The sequence below is a fragment of the Crinia signifera genome, chromosome 6, assembly GCF_055691185.1.
Source record: "Crinia signifera chromosome 6, ASM5569118v1, whole genome shotgun sequence".
NCBI classification, from domain to species: domain Eukaryota; kingdom Metazoa; phylum Chordata; class Amphibia; order Anura; family Myobatrachidae; genus Crinia; species Crinia signifera.
This window is the reverse complement of record NC_139222.1, coordinates 237,303,091-237,318,447: the sequence shown is the minus strand read 5'-3', so window position 1 is coordinate 237,318,447 and position 15,357 is coordinate 237,303,091. Positions and strand designations below refer to the sequence as shown.

Sequence of the window (15,357 nt, the reverse complement as noted above, 5' to 3'; positions counted from 1 at the left end):
CAGCTATTGTGGAACTACACGCCCCAGCATGCCCTCCCACAGTTTTAGCAATGCATTATATAAAATCTGTGGCAGGGCATGCTGGGACGTGTAGTTCCACAACAGCTTCCTAATATCTGTGATGTGTTTTGCTGGGGCAGGACAAACCTGCCCAGGTTTGTCCTGCCCCAGCAAAACCAAAAACCAAGGGGGTTAATTGTTAATATTTCACTTATGAATAAAAAGCTAACCTAGCTTGCTTCCTCCTAGGAGGAACACTACAGGCAGCCAGGTCACTCACGCTGTGGTGGATCATTCACTGTCTGCAGTGCCTCTGCTGCCAGCCCAGGGCGCGTGCTTCTGCTGGGCTTGCTCTCTCTCTATCAGGCAGCAGGAGCATGGGCAGGACGACGGCAGGAGCGCGGCCAGGAAGACGCAGGGAGCGCGGCCAGGACGACGTCACCACGTCTGTGTGTGACGTTATTAGAGGCGGGGCCGGGTGCTAATGTTGTGAATGGAGCTCACGGAGCTCACTGAGCTGCACAGCCTACGTCCCGGCCAGCGCTTCCAGGCTGGAGAACGGAACGGCAGCGGGCAGCGGCAAGTGAAACTGCAGCATTGGAAACATTTTGCGTGCAATCGCGTGGGGGGTGCCGACGGGCATTAGGAGGTGCCTGTGCACCCCCGGCACCCCCCGTGCGCACGCCTATGAGCAGGAACGTGGACACGTGCCAAACATTAAGGTCACTGGAATGGTGCCACATAAAGTCATCGTTTTCCTGACCTAATGACAACATTTTGGTAACGAATTTACGGAGCGCTGTTAAAAGCAGAAATCCTTGAGCAAAATCTATTTAACTCATTTGAATAAGGTCACAATGATACAGTTATTGCAAAGTGCAATGTATGTCAAACACACATGGTCACGTGGGAAAATGAGAAGCAAAAGTGCTTATGACTCACACAATCACAGAGAAAGCTGACACCGGTAATAACTTTGTGTGTGTGAGCGGGCACTTGCTTTGCATATCTGGATTTGATATGAGTAGAAGTAGTTTTATCACTCCAAGGAACAGGACATAAAAGGAAGACTCCACCTATGCACTTTATCTCTCCATTTTTGCTTTTAGGGAGAAGAATTTACTGTAAATGTGGACGAGTCTACTTGGCAATTATTACCCCTGTCCTATATTGTGCTGACCTTGCTGAGCTCAGAACGCTCAGCAACTCGTGTGTAGGCCTTGTGTCATCTTTTAAAGCGTGGGGTAAACAGGGCCGGCGCCACCACTAGGCAGCTCTAGGCATTTGCCTAGGGTGCCAGCCACTGGAGGGCGGCCGATTGGAGCAGGTCCCCCACCCCCCCTGGATGGAGGTGAGTGGCGCCGGCAGGTGTCTCCCCCCCTCCCCCCCCCGAGCATCAAGGCAGCCACCGCATCATCACCCGTTCCCCCTCCCCACCCCTGGAGTTACTTAGCGGCACCTGCCCCATCACCGGCACCTCCACCCCTGGAACAACGCGGCAGCCTGCCGCCGCAATACCTAGCAAACAGCCCCCCCCCGTGCAGTGGCTGTATTGCAGCGCCTTCCCCCCGGGGAGCACCAGAGCCCCCCCCCCCCCGCCTGGAGCGCTCCGGCCCTGGGGAAAACCTATGAAGGGTCGTTATGGGGAAGAAGCATTACCTGCACTGCTGAGACAGGGTGCACCTGACATTATTGTCGCTGCCATCTTCAAAAAAGCACACAAATAAGCTGGGACAAATTATGAACAGTTAGTAGCACTGACTGTTTCGATACCTGCGGCTATGGATTATGACAGGCTAGGCTGATGCACCCCACTCTGGCAGACAAGATGTTAATACATCTTCTCAATGTGGCTTCATAATTTATCTTGGTAAAGAGGAGAAGCAGACAGCGCTATAGTATATTTACCCCGCTGTCACATTGCAGTTAAGTGCATTCACCTTATCTCTCTCCAATGAAGGTTGACAGTCAAAAGGTTGACACGAGTTTCACTTTTTTTGTCCCGAATGTCAACATAGTCGGCATGGACACTATCTAAGTGCACCGCTGCGCTCGCCATGCTTCGGGCACTATTATATTCTCCAACCACTCGGTAGTGGATGTAGGCTATGAAATACCGCCTGTCGGCACAAGGCAACTTACAAAAAAAAGGGGGAAAAACTAAATGTAAACCTTTTGATTATCAACCTTCCCATTGTTGACCTAATGCTTGTGCTGGCCTGCCACCCGTGTTGACCTTAGCTACGTCGACCGATATCAGGTGTTGACTTAAGCCCTGTCGACATTTAGTGGTCAACATAATGTATGTCGACCTTTATCGGGCCAACCTAGTGACCATATCCTCTATAGTGCTCAAACTATAAAAAGGTTATGACCTAGTTAACTCAAGTATTTAGACATCAATTATGACCATTTAGCTTACAACAGCATGGTTTATTTCCCCTCTAAAGTTAAACTCCTTTCTTATGATTGTCTGCCTATCTATTCACTAGGAACAGATCGATGACATCATTGACTTATAGTTGGCAACCTATTGTAACACTTTCCAGGAACACAACTTTTGAGCCGCTGCAATATCATCTTGGCTAACATGCGGAGCACTACAAATTCCATAATGACACATTTAATTATTTAGGACACAAGAGTTTAGGAAAAACAAATTGTTATTACTGAATTATTTGCTGGCATTGTTAGGAAAATAATAATAATAAAAAATAATAATACAAAAAAAAAAACACATGTAGGTGTGGCACTCCGGTGCAATAATCCACACTTAAATCAATAGTAGGTTTATGTTTCAGGTGTGCAGAACTCAAATAATACAGACCGTGAATTTCTGTATTATTTGTGTTCTGAAGACAGTGATAAATATTATAAATTATATATCTATATATACACACACACACACACACACACACACACACAAGCACACAGACACTACAGAGGGGAGTGTTTCCATATTTGCATCATTGTGGTCCCGCCCCCACCATGCAACATAAGGTAGGGCCATAAATGCGCTATTCAGCTCAAATTGCATCATCGAGCTGTAGAGACCACCCACTTCATTCAGGAAGTGGGCTGCTGTGAGGGGCTCTGGGAAACTTGCTTGCCTGCTTTTCTGGTCATCCAGTAGAGCCACCAGAGTTTGAGAGTTTACATATTACATTTTATTGAAACCAAGCAACTGCCCCCCCATGGAACTTGTTAATTATTAACCTAATATAATTTTTTGACGTGTGGGAAGAAACACACACACAAACATTGCAACGACATACAAACTCCACTCAGAGTGCCATGGTTGGAATTAAACCCACGAACCAAACAATGGTAACTAATGCTCATTAGGGACAACTGGCATCACTGACAAATGATTGTATTCGAAAGCATCTTGGACCAGCTTGCCAAATGATTATTTCTACTCCAGAAAAAAAAAAATACATCAATACACATTAAGAATTCATAGATGCGATAGAAAACATGTTTTGTGCGGGTAATAATGCATTGTTGTTCCTATAAAATATTCTGTGTAAGTATACAATATGTAAAGCATTGTTCTACATATGTCACCCAGTTATAGATATTGCAGGAGTACAATGCATGGATTTTTCAATAAGTGAGGTTCAGCGTGACAGAATTATGATGTACCTTTCCCAGAGTGAGCATTATTGAAAAAGGTACAATCTACATATTTTCACTCTCCAGAGCAATATAGTCATTATGTTTAGGGGACTTGCAGCTTAAAAGAGCCAATTTATCTCACATGAGCTGAGGAATACTACTTAGTAACCAGGCAACCAAAGGCAAAATATGTTCTCATTAATTCACTCTTATGCTTATTTAAAAGACACAATTAGAAAATTTTTAGTTTCCAGTCTGCATGACATAGGTTTAGATTACAATATTTATTCTGAAAGACTAGTTAAGTGTCACTGGCTATTCTAGTTACAGTAAGTGGTAGGGGACTTTACACAATACAATCTACCTGTTAAGTCATAGCATATATTACAAGAAATATAGAGTAGCATGAAAACAATATACTCAATATGTCTGTCATCATTAGTAATCACTAAGGTTTACCAGTAAGTGTTATGCTGTATGCAGGGTTAGTGGTTGGTCTCATCCCAGCACACCTGTTATGCATTCAAAAATTTAAAAAAATGTCTTCCGTCGTTGGGCTGTACGCCTGAATTGGACTAGACAAAAATTAGGGCAGTAGTGTACATAATTAGAAAGGTAAGCCATTTCAGTTGTTAAACAAACCACAGAATCTTTAAATTCAGGTAACTTGGCATTTGCAAGATTTTCCATAGTCTAGGGCAATAATTTTCAACCTTTTAACCTTGCGGCACACTAAATAAGATTTTAAAAATATCCAAGGCACACCATGAGATCACAGAGAAAAACACATTAGCCCCCACAGGAAAAAAAAACCTATTGACCCCATCTAAAAATCAATCACACTGGTCCCCATAGGTAACAGAAATAAAATACACTGGCCCTTTACATGAAATGAAAAGACCAGTAAATAACAGTTGAATTGGTGGTGGCTGTAAACTGGTTTGGGCATCTCTAGATCTAAGGGCACACTTGAAAACAGCTCAAGGCACACTAGTGTGCCATGGCACAGAGGTTGAAAAACACTGATATGGGGTAGTGATCGAGAACCTTGGCACTCCAGTTGATCTACACATCCGACCACCGACTCGACCCCCCTCCCAGCAGTAGGGAACAGGTTCGGATGAAATCCATCGCACGTGTGTTGTGATTGGCTCATTTTCACCATTTTATCTTTTATGTATAAGTAATAAGAACAATAGTCAAATAATTTTTTAGCTATCAGAAAAATTGTCAACGTTCTAATATTGTCACAAACAAGAACATTCTTTTTTTCAATAGATGGGAATAATCAAAGCCGCAGCTAACAGCAAAACTGAATTTGAGTCAATTTTTAGGGAGATTAAGCCGTCCCTCTTGTCAAGACTATGATGCACAAAAAATTAAATTCCAATCACAAAAGCATGATACAGAGGCCTTTCATGTGACAACACCAATATTAGCCTAGTCTCTTTTCCAGTATTATTCAGAAAATAGATCTGTGGATTTACTTAAATATCCATGAGTTTGTAGCAACAACAGTTATTAAATTAGCTACTGAAAATATTTAGAAGATTGGGGTTATCAATGATTATCATTGTTTTGTGACTCACAAAACAGCATCCGCATGAATTAAGAGAGATAGCCAATTCCCATTGAGGCAGCGACAGGTGTACAAAATTACTCACAGTGAGGCACACTGTATACACACATTACCATCACCACAACCAATATGACTCACCGAAACACAACATCTTGCCTCCTGAATTACTATTCTGTTCTTCTATTGTGGCAATTTACTTGTTCTTTTCAATTTAAATCTAGGAGTTTTCTAAATATGAAACACTTACAGTTTGTTTTCTGACATTTATATTCAGTCCTTTTTGGAATAAACAGTTGGGGAACCTCATTCATATAAATTAAAATATACAATGTGCAAATATACAAAGTTATCAGTCCGTTCTGTTTCTGCTTATGGGATTCGGGCAAATGCGTCTAGGTTAACACTCAATAGGTCGACAGTGAAAAAGGTTGATAAATGAAAAAAAAAAGTCAACATGGTTTTGGTCGACATGAAAATGGTCGATGCATGACACAGTTGACGTGTGTTTTTCATGATTTAATAAACCGGCATTCTTACTTTATAATCAAAGTGGGCATAGAATTAGATAATCATGCCTGAAGCATGGCGGGCACAGCAAGCCATGCGAGGGGACGTGGTACATAAACACCAATTCTTTGACCATTTTCACGTTGACCTTTTTTAAGTGTCAACCTTTTGTCAATGTTAACCAATACTGATTGACCTATTGAACCACGCCCCTCCTTATGGGGGAGTTGTACAATGATAAAGTACCTATCAGCTTCTGCCATGTTTCAGACAGACAGACAGGAGCGGATTAGCTGCTACTTTATCTCTCTCCAATGTTATTTTCCGCTCTACATCTGGCACTTCATAAATGATTTATTATCTGTTAAATATTGTACAGTGCTTATGACTGCTGTATGCCAATGAAATATATTTTTAACGATATCCACAATACTGATGTTAATGATATATAAGGAAAATTGGTCAGTGGGCATGCTCAATAGCGGTAATGACGCATGCTCCCGCACATTGTTAACAACCCTCACCGTCATCTGTACGTGCAGCTCAGTCTGACACTATCATCAGTGACGTCACTGATCCAATGTGGGGAGTGTGTTGGCTTCTATGCGATTGTCCCGCAGCATTGGCGATATATTTAGGTGTGTCCATGACTGAAATAGGGAGCATAGCCCCACTGGAGCAGGGACTTATGGGAATAACACAAATAGTCTCTGTAGGATGCTAAGTAATATGTGAAGTCTGTAAATAACTAATAATTATAATAAACACTGTCCAATGTAACATTCGGTTCATTTTAAATCAAAACAATCTGAAAATATCTTAGCGCCAATATCAATTTGTAGATTACTACAAATCTAAAAAACACAAAATCGCAAAGTGAAGATTTTTGGAGGTAAATAAAACTATAAAAAAGAGAACGAGCGTTTACAGTTCTAAAGGAAATGATTTTTATACAGCAGTATCTTCCGCAACATTGCAATACTCCTTAAATAAGATTACAATACTCCACTATTACTGTGTGTGGATAGAGAAATACTCCATAAATAAGATTACAATACTCCACTATTACTGTGTGTGGATAGAGAAATATATAATTATATATATATATATATATATATATATACATACATACACACACAAACACACATACATACACACACACACAAACAGAGAGGATGATCCGCACTCCAATCCAGTTAGTGCTGACAGTGGGGTGCTCCACTTAAATCAACAGAAATTGGACCAGACACAAAGATCCAGATTCAGATCTTGAGATTGGTCTGTACCTGGATTTATTATATTATATATGGGGAGAGGGAGATAGATCATCTATATATCTAGGGTCATGAGTCTCCAAAACACTGCCATCTGCTGGCAGAGAGTGAAACTGTATCTCTTTCTCACACATGCACAAACACAGAAGAAAGCAGACTAGCTTTAGTCAGCTTACACACAAACATAATATTTTATAAAAGTTCATTAAAATAATGGCACTCAAAAAATAAGTTTGGAATAATTGGAAAAATAAAATAACAGTCAAAATATATTATTAATATATTACAAAAATATTATAGATTTGTCTAAAAGTTATTCACATGTAGCCCTATTTTGATCAGTTTTGTAAATTATATTATCATCCTTTTGATGATAGGCTCCCAGGTACTGCAAACTCTAATCTAAGAATAATTGGGGAGATTCCCTAACTACACTTCCTCTAAGCAATAGGCAAATGAGCCACTCCAATGGAGCAGGGCTTTCTGGGCAATGCCCCATTTTTAGAATAACAAATTTACATAAAATGCATCTAGTAAAGAAAACAAAAACACGCCATACACTTCAGTTCCCCTGGCACAGTGCTATTTCCTAACTGATTCTAGAACAACAGGCAATTGGCTATCTCACACACATGCAGTTATCTAGCACTGTAGTCTTTACACTGTAACAATCTTACTTGATAACTATGTATAATGCTGCAACAATTTACAAATAACCTTTTCAAAACATAATAAATGTTATGAGTAATATAAAATACCTATCTGCACCTGCTCTAAGAACAGAGTTGTAAAAGTTCATTGTTCTTAAGAGTTTCTATGCTGTCAAAGGAGTGTCATAGACAAAAGAAAAACAGTTGGCATTTGTAGCACAGTAAAATGTGACTGGCAAAAAGGCTCTGAATGAAACCATGATGCCCACACTAATGGAGGCCACACACGCACCGATGCGGGCGGTGCGATGCTGTACGATGGGGTGCGCGCTCCCGCGGCACCTCATCGTACAGTACAAAAAGTATGTGCTGTACATACTTTTTGTACTAGCCTTTTCTAGCAAAGCATCGCATTGCATGCACATCGTATGCACAAGGCATACGATGCGATGCTATGTGTGCTAATTAAGCCCACAACGCACGCTGGGATCGGTGCGTGTGTGGGCTCCATTAGATCATCATAGTCGCTACAGGACATGAAAGACCAAAGATTATACAACTGATGCAATCAGTACATAACAATTTCCTTAATGGTTACTACATACATTTTTGAAGTAAAAGATTCCATTGAAACCACTTTCATCTGTCTAGCACAACACATCTCTAAAAGGAGCTTTATAGTCCAATATTACATGGCTAGCCAGTAATAGATAAGACAGTAAGCTGGATCACACACAGGCATGGTCATGCTCATGCCAGAGGCTCCCGAAAGTGGTCCTTAAGTCATTCCAATGGTTGACGTTTCAAGTATATCCGTGGCCCAGCACGGATGGCTAAATCAGATTGAGTAATTAAAGACACCTGTGACCAAGCACGGATATACTTAAAGCAGGGCCTAAACTAACATTTTTGTCACCTGGAGCAAGGCAGTAATTCGGCTGTGCTCCATCTCACCCCCCATTGCATGCAGGTATGGGTATTGGGAAGGTGCACGACACACGAGTGTCACCAGCTGACGGGGTGACACCAAAATAAAAATGCCTCCTCCACCAGTGAAGCCACACCCCCATTGGGTGTGAAAGGGGTAAGTGAAGGGGGACCCAGATCGAACAATCAAGTCTTTCCAAAGAATATGGAGTCAGATTGTCTCCATTCAGAAGGAACATTCAAAATGTCAACAGCAAAAGCTCAACATTGATGATCTTGCATGATTAAAATGTTGACATCATTATTGTCAACACACTTGCAAAATTCAATTTTGACAGAATGCAGACATCAGAAATGCCACAATTGCCATAATATTAACACTTCCATATGGAATTAGGGTTACTGTCATCGTTAAAGCAATGCTAGGGAACACACAAAATTATATTTTTAATGACATACATACCTCTCAACCTGACCCATACCAGGAAGGACGAACTACTCCTGGACTTTCCTCTTAATTTATGATTGCCGTCACCTATTTTGAAAAAGTTTATTAAGAAAGGTGTTTCACCACATGTGATGGCAATCATAAATTAGAGGAAAGTCCAAGAGCAGAACATTGTGTCCCTCCTGGAGAGGGTCATGTTGGGCCTTCTGCTGACAACAGTTTGGGTGCCCAAAAGCCAAACTTCCTGTATAGTTCTGCTCACCAACTCAGGAAGTTATGAGCAGAAACAAAAGGACACTTGCGGCACGCAACCAGAAGCAAAACAACTAAATAGGTGCTCATAACAATTTAATTCCCACCAATGAGACTCATTTAAGTTAAGGGCAATATTTTTTTCACATTTCCAACATAATAAAAAGCCAGAGATGCATCAACTCACACATAACCAATACAGTATCGTAAGTCAATGGTTCAGGACATATTCGACCACCCAAAAGGACAGATATAGCTAGTGGGATATGCCCCACAAGCCTACAATATGGAACTACATCTAGGATATACAGTTGCAAGTTAACCATTACATTATGTTCTACAAAGGGTCTAAGGGCTTCTTCAGTTCCTGGAGACCATGTTTGCCATTGACGTGCCGGTTCGTCTTGACAAACCTCATCCTAAACATATTTTTTTTTAAAAGAGTTGCTATTTCACTCACTTCACATTTTTGTAATATCCTCATTCTTTTTTTGTGGCTAGGTAATCATGATGGTCTTCATCAATAGCGACTTATGCAGTCCGAATATAATTAATTACTGCGGGTTACACATGGAGATCTGTTTACAAAAACTCACCCCATAGATTTTATAGCTGCACTTTTTTTCAGAGAAGACAAGGTAACTACTGTGAAACATAGATGCTTCATTTAGTAAGTAAAGCAAAGCAGCTGTACCTGTACCTTCATTTAACATATTTAATTACATCACATCAACAGAAGATAGGTCCTCCAACACGAATACAGTAACTAAAAACAGGATACACAGTCCTTTGTGTGAAGAATATTAAACCAACACATTGAAAATGCACAAAACAACAAACCAAAATAAGTCATATTTAAGTATTGATTATATTGAAGTCTGCAATAAACAACACAATTGCATAGCTCTATCAATCTATTTCATAAAGTGAGACTCACGCAACAGGATCTCTTGCAGACAGGGAATCACATTTATTATAGAAACATAGAATTTGACAGCAGATAAGTACCACTTGGTACTTTGCCCTTTTAAATATTACTCACTTACATTCACCAATTCACCATGTCGTAAGTCAACATTTTGTTCATTAAGAGTGACCTTCATCAGGACATCAAAGACACTAACAGTAGACCTTCTGTCTTGGGAGTTGACCTTCATCCCATGGGTAGCACTCTGGGTGACTTTCACAAAGATTCAAATGGAACCACCATTTGAATATGAAAGTCATCCAGAGTGCCACCCATGGGCTATATATTTATCTCACCCTAAACGTTATTAAGGTTGGATTGGAAGGCTCAACACACATCTGAGAACAGAAGCAGCAGGCAAGCGCCAGTATAAAACTGTAATCATACAAAGTTAGTACAGGTTAAGTATCCTTTATCGGAAATGCTCGGGATCACGAGCATTTTGAATAAGGGATTTTTGTGGATTTTGGAATTTTTTTCATACTTACCTGGTGGTGTCCTGATGGTCCCCTGATGTCCACGGCGGCCTTCAGCGGGATTTCTAGTCCCAGTGGTGCATTGCACAAGTGTGTGGGCGCTGACGCTGGAGAGGATCCATAAGGCCGCCGTGGACATCGGGGGATGAGGTAAGTATGAAAAAAAGGGGCAAGGGAAAAAAAAAAAGCGCCCCGAAATATTCTGAAAACCCCCGGTTTTTGGAATACACGGATAAGGGAGATTTGACCTGTATTTGAAATCGAAAACTGTTTATTCATCTTGCTTTACTGGTTTTAGAAAAAAAAGAGTGAATAGGTTATAGGGGAATTATTGTTCCCAAGGAAACGTACACTTCCAAACTAAATTCAAACATAGAAGGCCAAGTTTAAACACTTACAGTAGGAGCAATCTTCATCTTTGCTCCTTTGGGTGTGGCTAGCCATGGCTAGCCATGGCTATTCTATTGTTCTCAGCTGCAATACAATAGGTATTGCAGCTGAGAACAATAGAATAGCCATGGCTGGCCATGGCTAGCCATGGCCAAAGCAGCAAAGATGAAACTTGCTCCTACTGTATTATGTAAGTAACAACTGAATATGATGGCATACACACTGTAACCCACACAAAACAGAATACCTAAGGTCTCTCGTTTTAGATTGTCAGTTCTTTCAGCAAGATTATCAATCCTAATGTGCCTCAGAGTTAGTTAGCCTAGTAATAACACTAGTTCCTCTTTCACACGGCACCTCGGACCCAGGTTATTGCCGGGTTGATCACGTATGGACCCGGGTGGAGGTACGGTGTGAAATCACCTTATAAACGTGGCAATTTGACCCAGGCTATAAGAAGGGTTAAACCTGGCTCGCCCTCTGAATAATGGGTGACCAGGGAAAGTGCCAGAGTCGGGTCAGACCCGAAATCACGATCCCACGTCCGACCCGGCTATGCGATATGAAAGGGGTATAAAAGCTTGGGGAGAGATACAATTGTTTGATATAAAGTGTCATCCAATCAGCTCCTAACTGTAATTTTCACAGCCTGTAAAATGTAAGGCAAAAGGTGACTGGCTGGTATTTTATCTCTCACAATGTTATCTCTCTCCAGTTTTTGATAAAGGTTATGCGGTTTGATAGGTTAAGAGTGTCTAGGTTGACATGTACAAGGTCAGCACAATCAAAATGTCAATGGTCGACACAAGGAAAGGTCAACATGCATTTGTTTTTAACACTTTACCATCCAGGTGGATGCCACTAGTCCCAAAACATGGCAAGCAAAGAGAGCAATACGAGGATGCACAGTACACTAGTTTAGAATTCACATGAGGAAATATACGAATTGACACAAAAAACATAAACGTATGTCAACCTTGTCATGTGTCGACCATTTCCATGTCAACCTATTTAGACTGCAAACCCCCCTCCCTTAATAATTATACCTGTAGAAAAATGGTAGAGAATATATGTTTATGTTAGAACAACAATAAAGGCTTATCTGGACTACAGTATTGTACAAAAGCAATATCCAATACTTTAGTTGCAAAGCATAACCCCAAAAATTAACATAAAAAAAGAGAGAAAACTAAACAAGAAACCGCAGCTATCAAAAGAGGGTATGGGTCACTAGGTCAATGCTGTCTAGTTCAACAGTCATTAGGTCGACCACTATTGGTCAGCAATTATTAGGTCGAAACATGAAAATGCTTGACATGCATTAGGTAAACACGATCAAAAGATCAACACAAGCAAAAAGATGACATGAAAAAATGTTGACGTGAGTTTTTCCCATTTTAGGGTGTCTGTCGACATGTAGTGTACCACATCCCCTCGCATGGCTCACTGTGCTTGCCATGCTTCAGGCACATTATTCTAGGCAGCACAGATGATGTAATGGTTAGCATTACTGCCTCACAGTGCTGAGGTCGTCCTACCATGGCCCTAACTGTGTGGAGTTTGTATATTCTCCCTGTGCTTGCGTGGGTTTACTCCAGTTTCCTCCCACATTCCAAAAATATACTGGTATGTTAATTGGCTACCAAAAAAATAAATATTAACCCTAGAACGTATGTGTGTGTGCCTACATGTGGTAGGGAATATAGATTGTAAGCTCCACTGGGGCAGGGGCTCTGTAAAGTGCTGTGAAATATGTGTGCACTATATAAATAAATAAATAATTCTCCCACATGGAATGGTAAAGAACAAGTCAGATAAAAAAAAAAATAATAATAATGTCAATCCTTTTAAATAACAATCTATTGCTTGTGTCTGCCTTTTGACCGCATCAACTTTTTTCATTTGTTGACCTATTAACTGTCGATCAATAGTGGTCAACATAGACAGTGTCGACTTAATGACCACATACCATCAATGGGAAGAAGACCTCCAATACTGAAATTAAAACTTGCTAAATCCGAAATAGGATTAGTACAAGTTAAATATTTTACTATTAAAATTAATATTTCCTTTTTTGAAATGGGGAAACAAAAATGATCCAAAACCTGCAGAATGATTTGAAATCGATAATAAAATTCCTGGGAATGTACATAAACAAGTTAATGGAACAAGTGAAAACAACGTGTATTGAACATAGGAGTGTTAGGTTGCCCTCTCTAGGTTCTGGCTCTCAATGCTGGTTTCTGTGGGCTTGCTGCCAATGAAGTAACACTGTATTCTGTTGCTTCTGCTATCCTGCTAATGAATGACTAACTCAGGCCAGAGGGGAAATGACATCACCAGGGTGTAAAACAGAACTCTATTAGGAAACTTTCTACCTGTTTCAATTATTTATCAATATTATCCTCTAGATTGTTGCCTAATTTCTCAATAGGTCATCACATCCAACAGAAAATAATTTATGCTATCAAACCAGTTACTGTAAATCATTCCCACATGCACACAAAAGGAAATTAAATGTGACATCTTTGAAATTCATACGACAAGAAAAAAATATATATATAAAATTTCCAGCCCCCCCCCAAAGAAAAAAAAAAAAATAATTTCAACCCCCCCCTCCAAGAAAAAAAAAAGTCATTTTTAGACCCCCCCCCAAAACAAAAAAAAATAATAATTTCTGCCCCCCCCCCCCCCCAAGAAAAAAATTATATCATTTTTAGCCCCCCCCCCCCCCCAAGAAAAATATATAATTTCTAGGCGCCCCCAAAACAAAAAAATTATAATTTCTGCCCCCCCCCCCCAAGAAAATATAATACAATATAGATATATATATTAATATATGGCACCAAGAATGTTGCTTTTGTTTAATAACTCACAGGTCTATGTTAAACAGTGCTATGGTGGAGAGGGGAGCAATTAATAGTGTAAAAATATTTAAAATGTAATTAGACAAGGAAATAAAATAAAACCACTTGCCAACGCCCTGTAGTCAAAAAAGCCCAATCATAATCTATTTATGGCAGACAATTAAATATACCAATTGTTCAACCATTAAAATGAGATCTCAAGACTGCATTGTCTAAAACTGTTTTTCAGCTTGTTATTGATGCTGCTCAGGCACTCATAAAAGGCTGAGTCATTTCCTTTAAGTGGCAAGAGAACATGGATGATATTCATACTCGTTTCTTGATATTTAATCCTTCCCCTTTTTTTTCCAGATCACAAACCATGTTGAAGTAATAAATTTGAAAAGCAAATAATAAGTACTAGGCAGGGGGGGGGGGGGGGGGGGGGGGGGGGGGGGGTGGGGGGTGGGGGGTGGGGGGCAGGCAGATGAGGGGGTTAGACAGCTGCACAGGAAAGTTAGACAGGGGGTGGGGACAAGATCAGATCTTGGCAGAAGTGAGGTCAACCTGCTATTTTTTTTTCTTTAAACAATTTTTCTTTTTACAAGTTGCAGAATGTCGTTGTTGACATGAACAGAAATACACACACACACACACACACACACACACACACAAAAAAAAAACTTGGGTAATGAAAAACAAAGCAATCATCTGAGCATAGGGGGGCAGCCAAGCACAGCTTAGAATACTGAATCCATTTAAAACATGTAATATTAAACTGCAATGTAACACTAGCTTTAAATAAAGACAAGACAAAACTGCAGTTAAGCCCATTAGGTGATAGGCTGACTTAAGCAAACAGCAATCTTAAAAATAGGATGACTTCTATTTAGCCTTTAGACAAGTGATCTAAAACTGGATAAGCTGAACCCACTGCAACAATGATGTTTAGAAGCTTTAACATGCAATCCATGCACTTAAATACAGAGCTGTACATGTACACTGTGAATATAGTTCAGCAGTAACCTATTGCAGCCATTGGAGTACAATAAAGCAACATAATTGCAGTGCTACTTGAAATTACAGATCTGAAAAAAAAAATACATTGTAAACAGATCATGCTTTGATAATTTAAAGCAATTATCTGAAAAATGTCAACTGGAGATCAAACAATGTTGCTGTAATGGTTGGGGGGGGGGGCAAGAGCAGTTTTTATTAGAAAGAAAATGACTGCATTGTGCATTTCTTTTGCCTGCTGTCAGCACATCAGGAGTTAATTTATGACATGATGGCAATTAGTCAGACATACCTTCCAATGAAACATTCATTTTAATAAATAATCTAAAAAAAAAAAAAACCTCCATCAGATGCGTTGTTAAGGATTACAGTTAATGCTTAACGTGTTTGTGCTAGTTACGAGACT

At 40.2% G+C, this 15,357-nt stretch overlaps 1 protein-coding gene across 2 annotated transcripts in view; it reads right to left on the bottom strand.

Moving 5' to 3' along the window:
- Nucleotides 1–15,357, bottom strand: part of ARID5B (AT-rich interaction domain 5B) — a 223,409-nt gene that overhangs the window by 206,384 nt on the left and 1,668 nt on the right. The gene's annotated exons all lie outside the window — the stretch shown is intronic.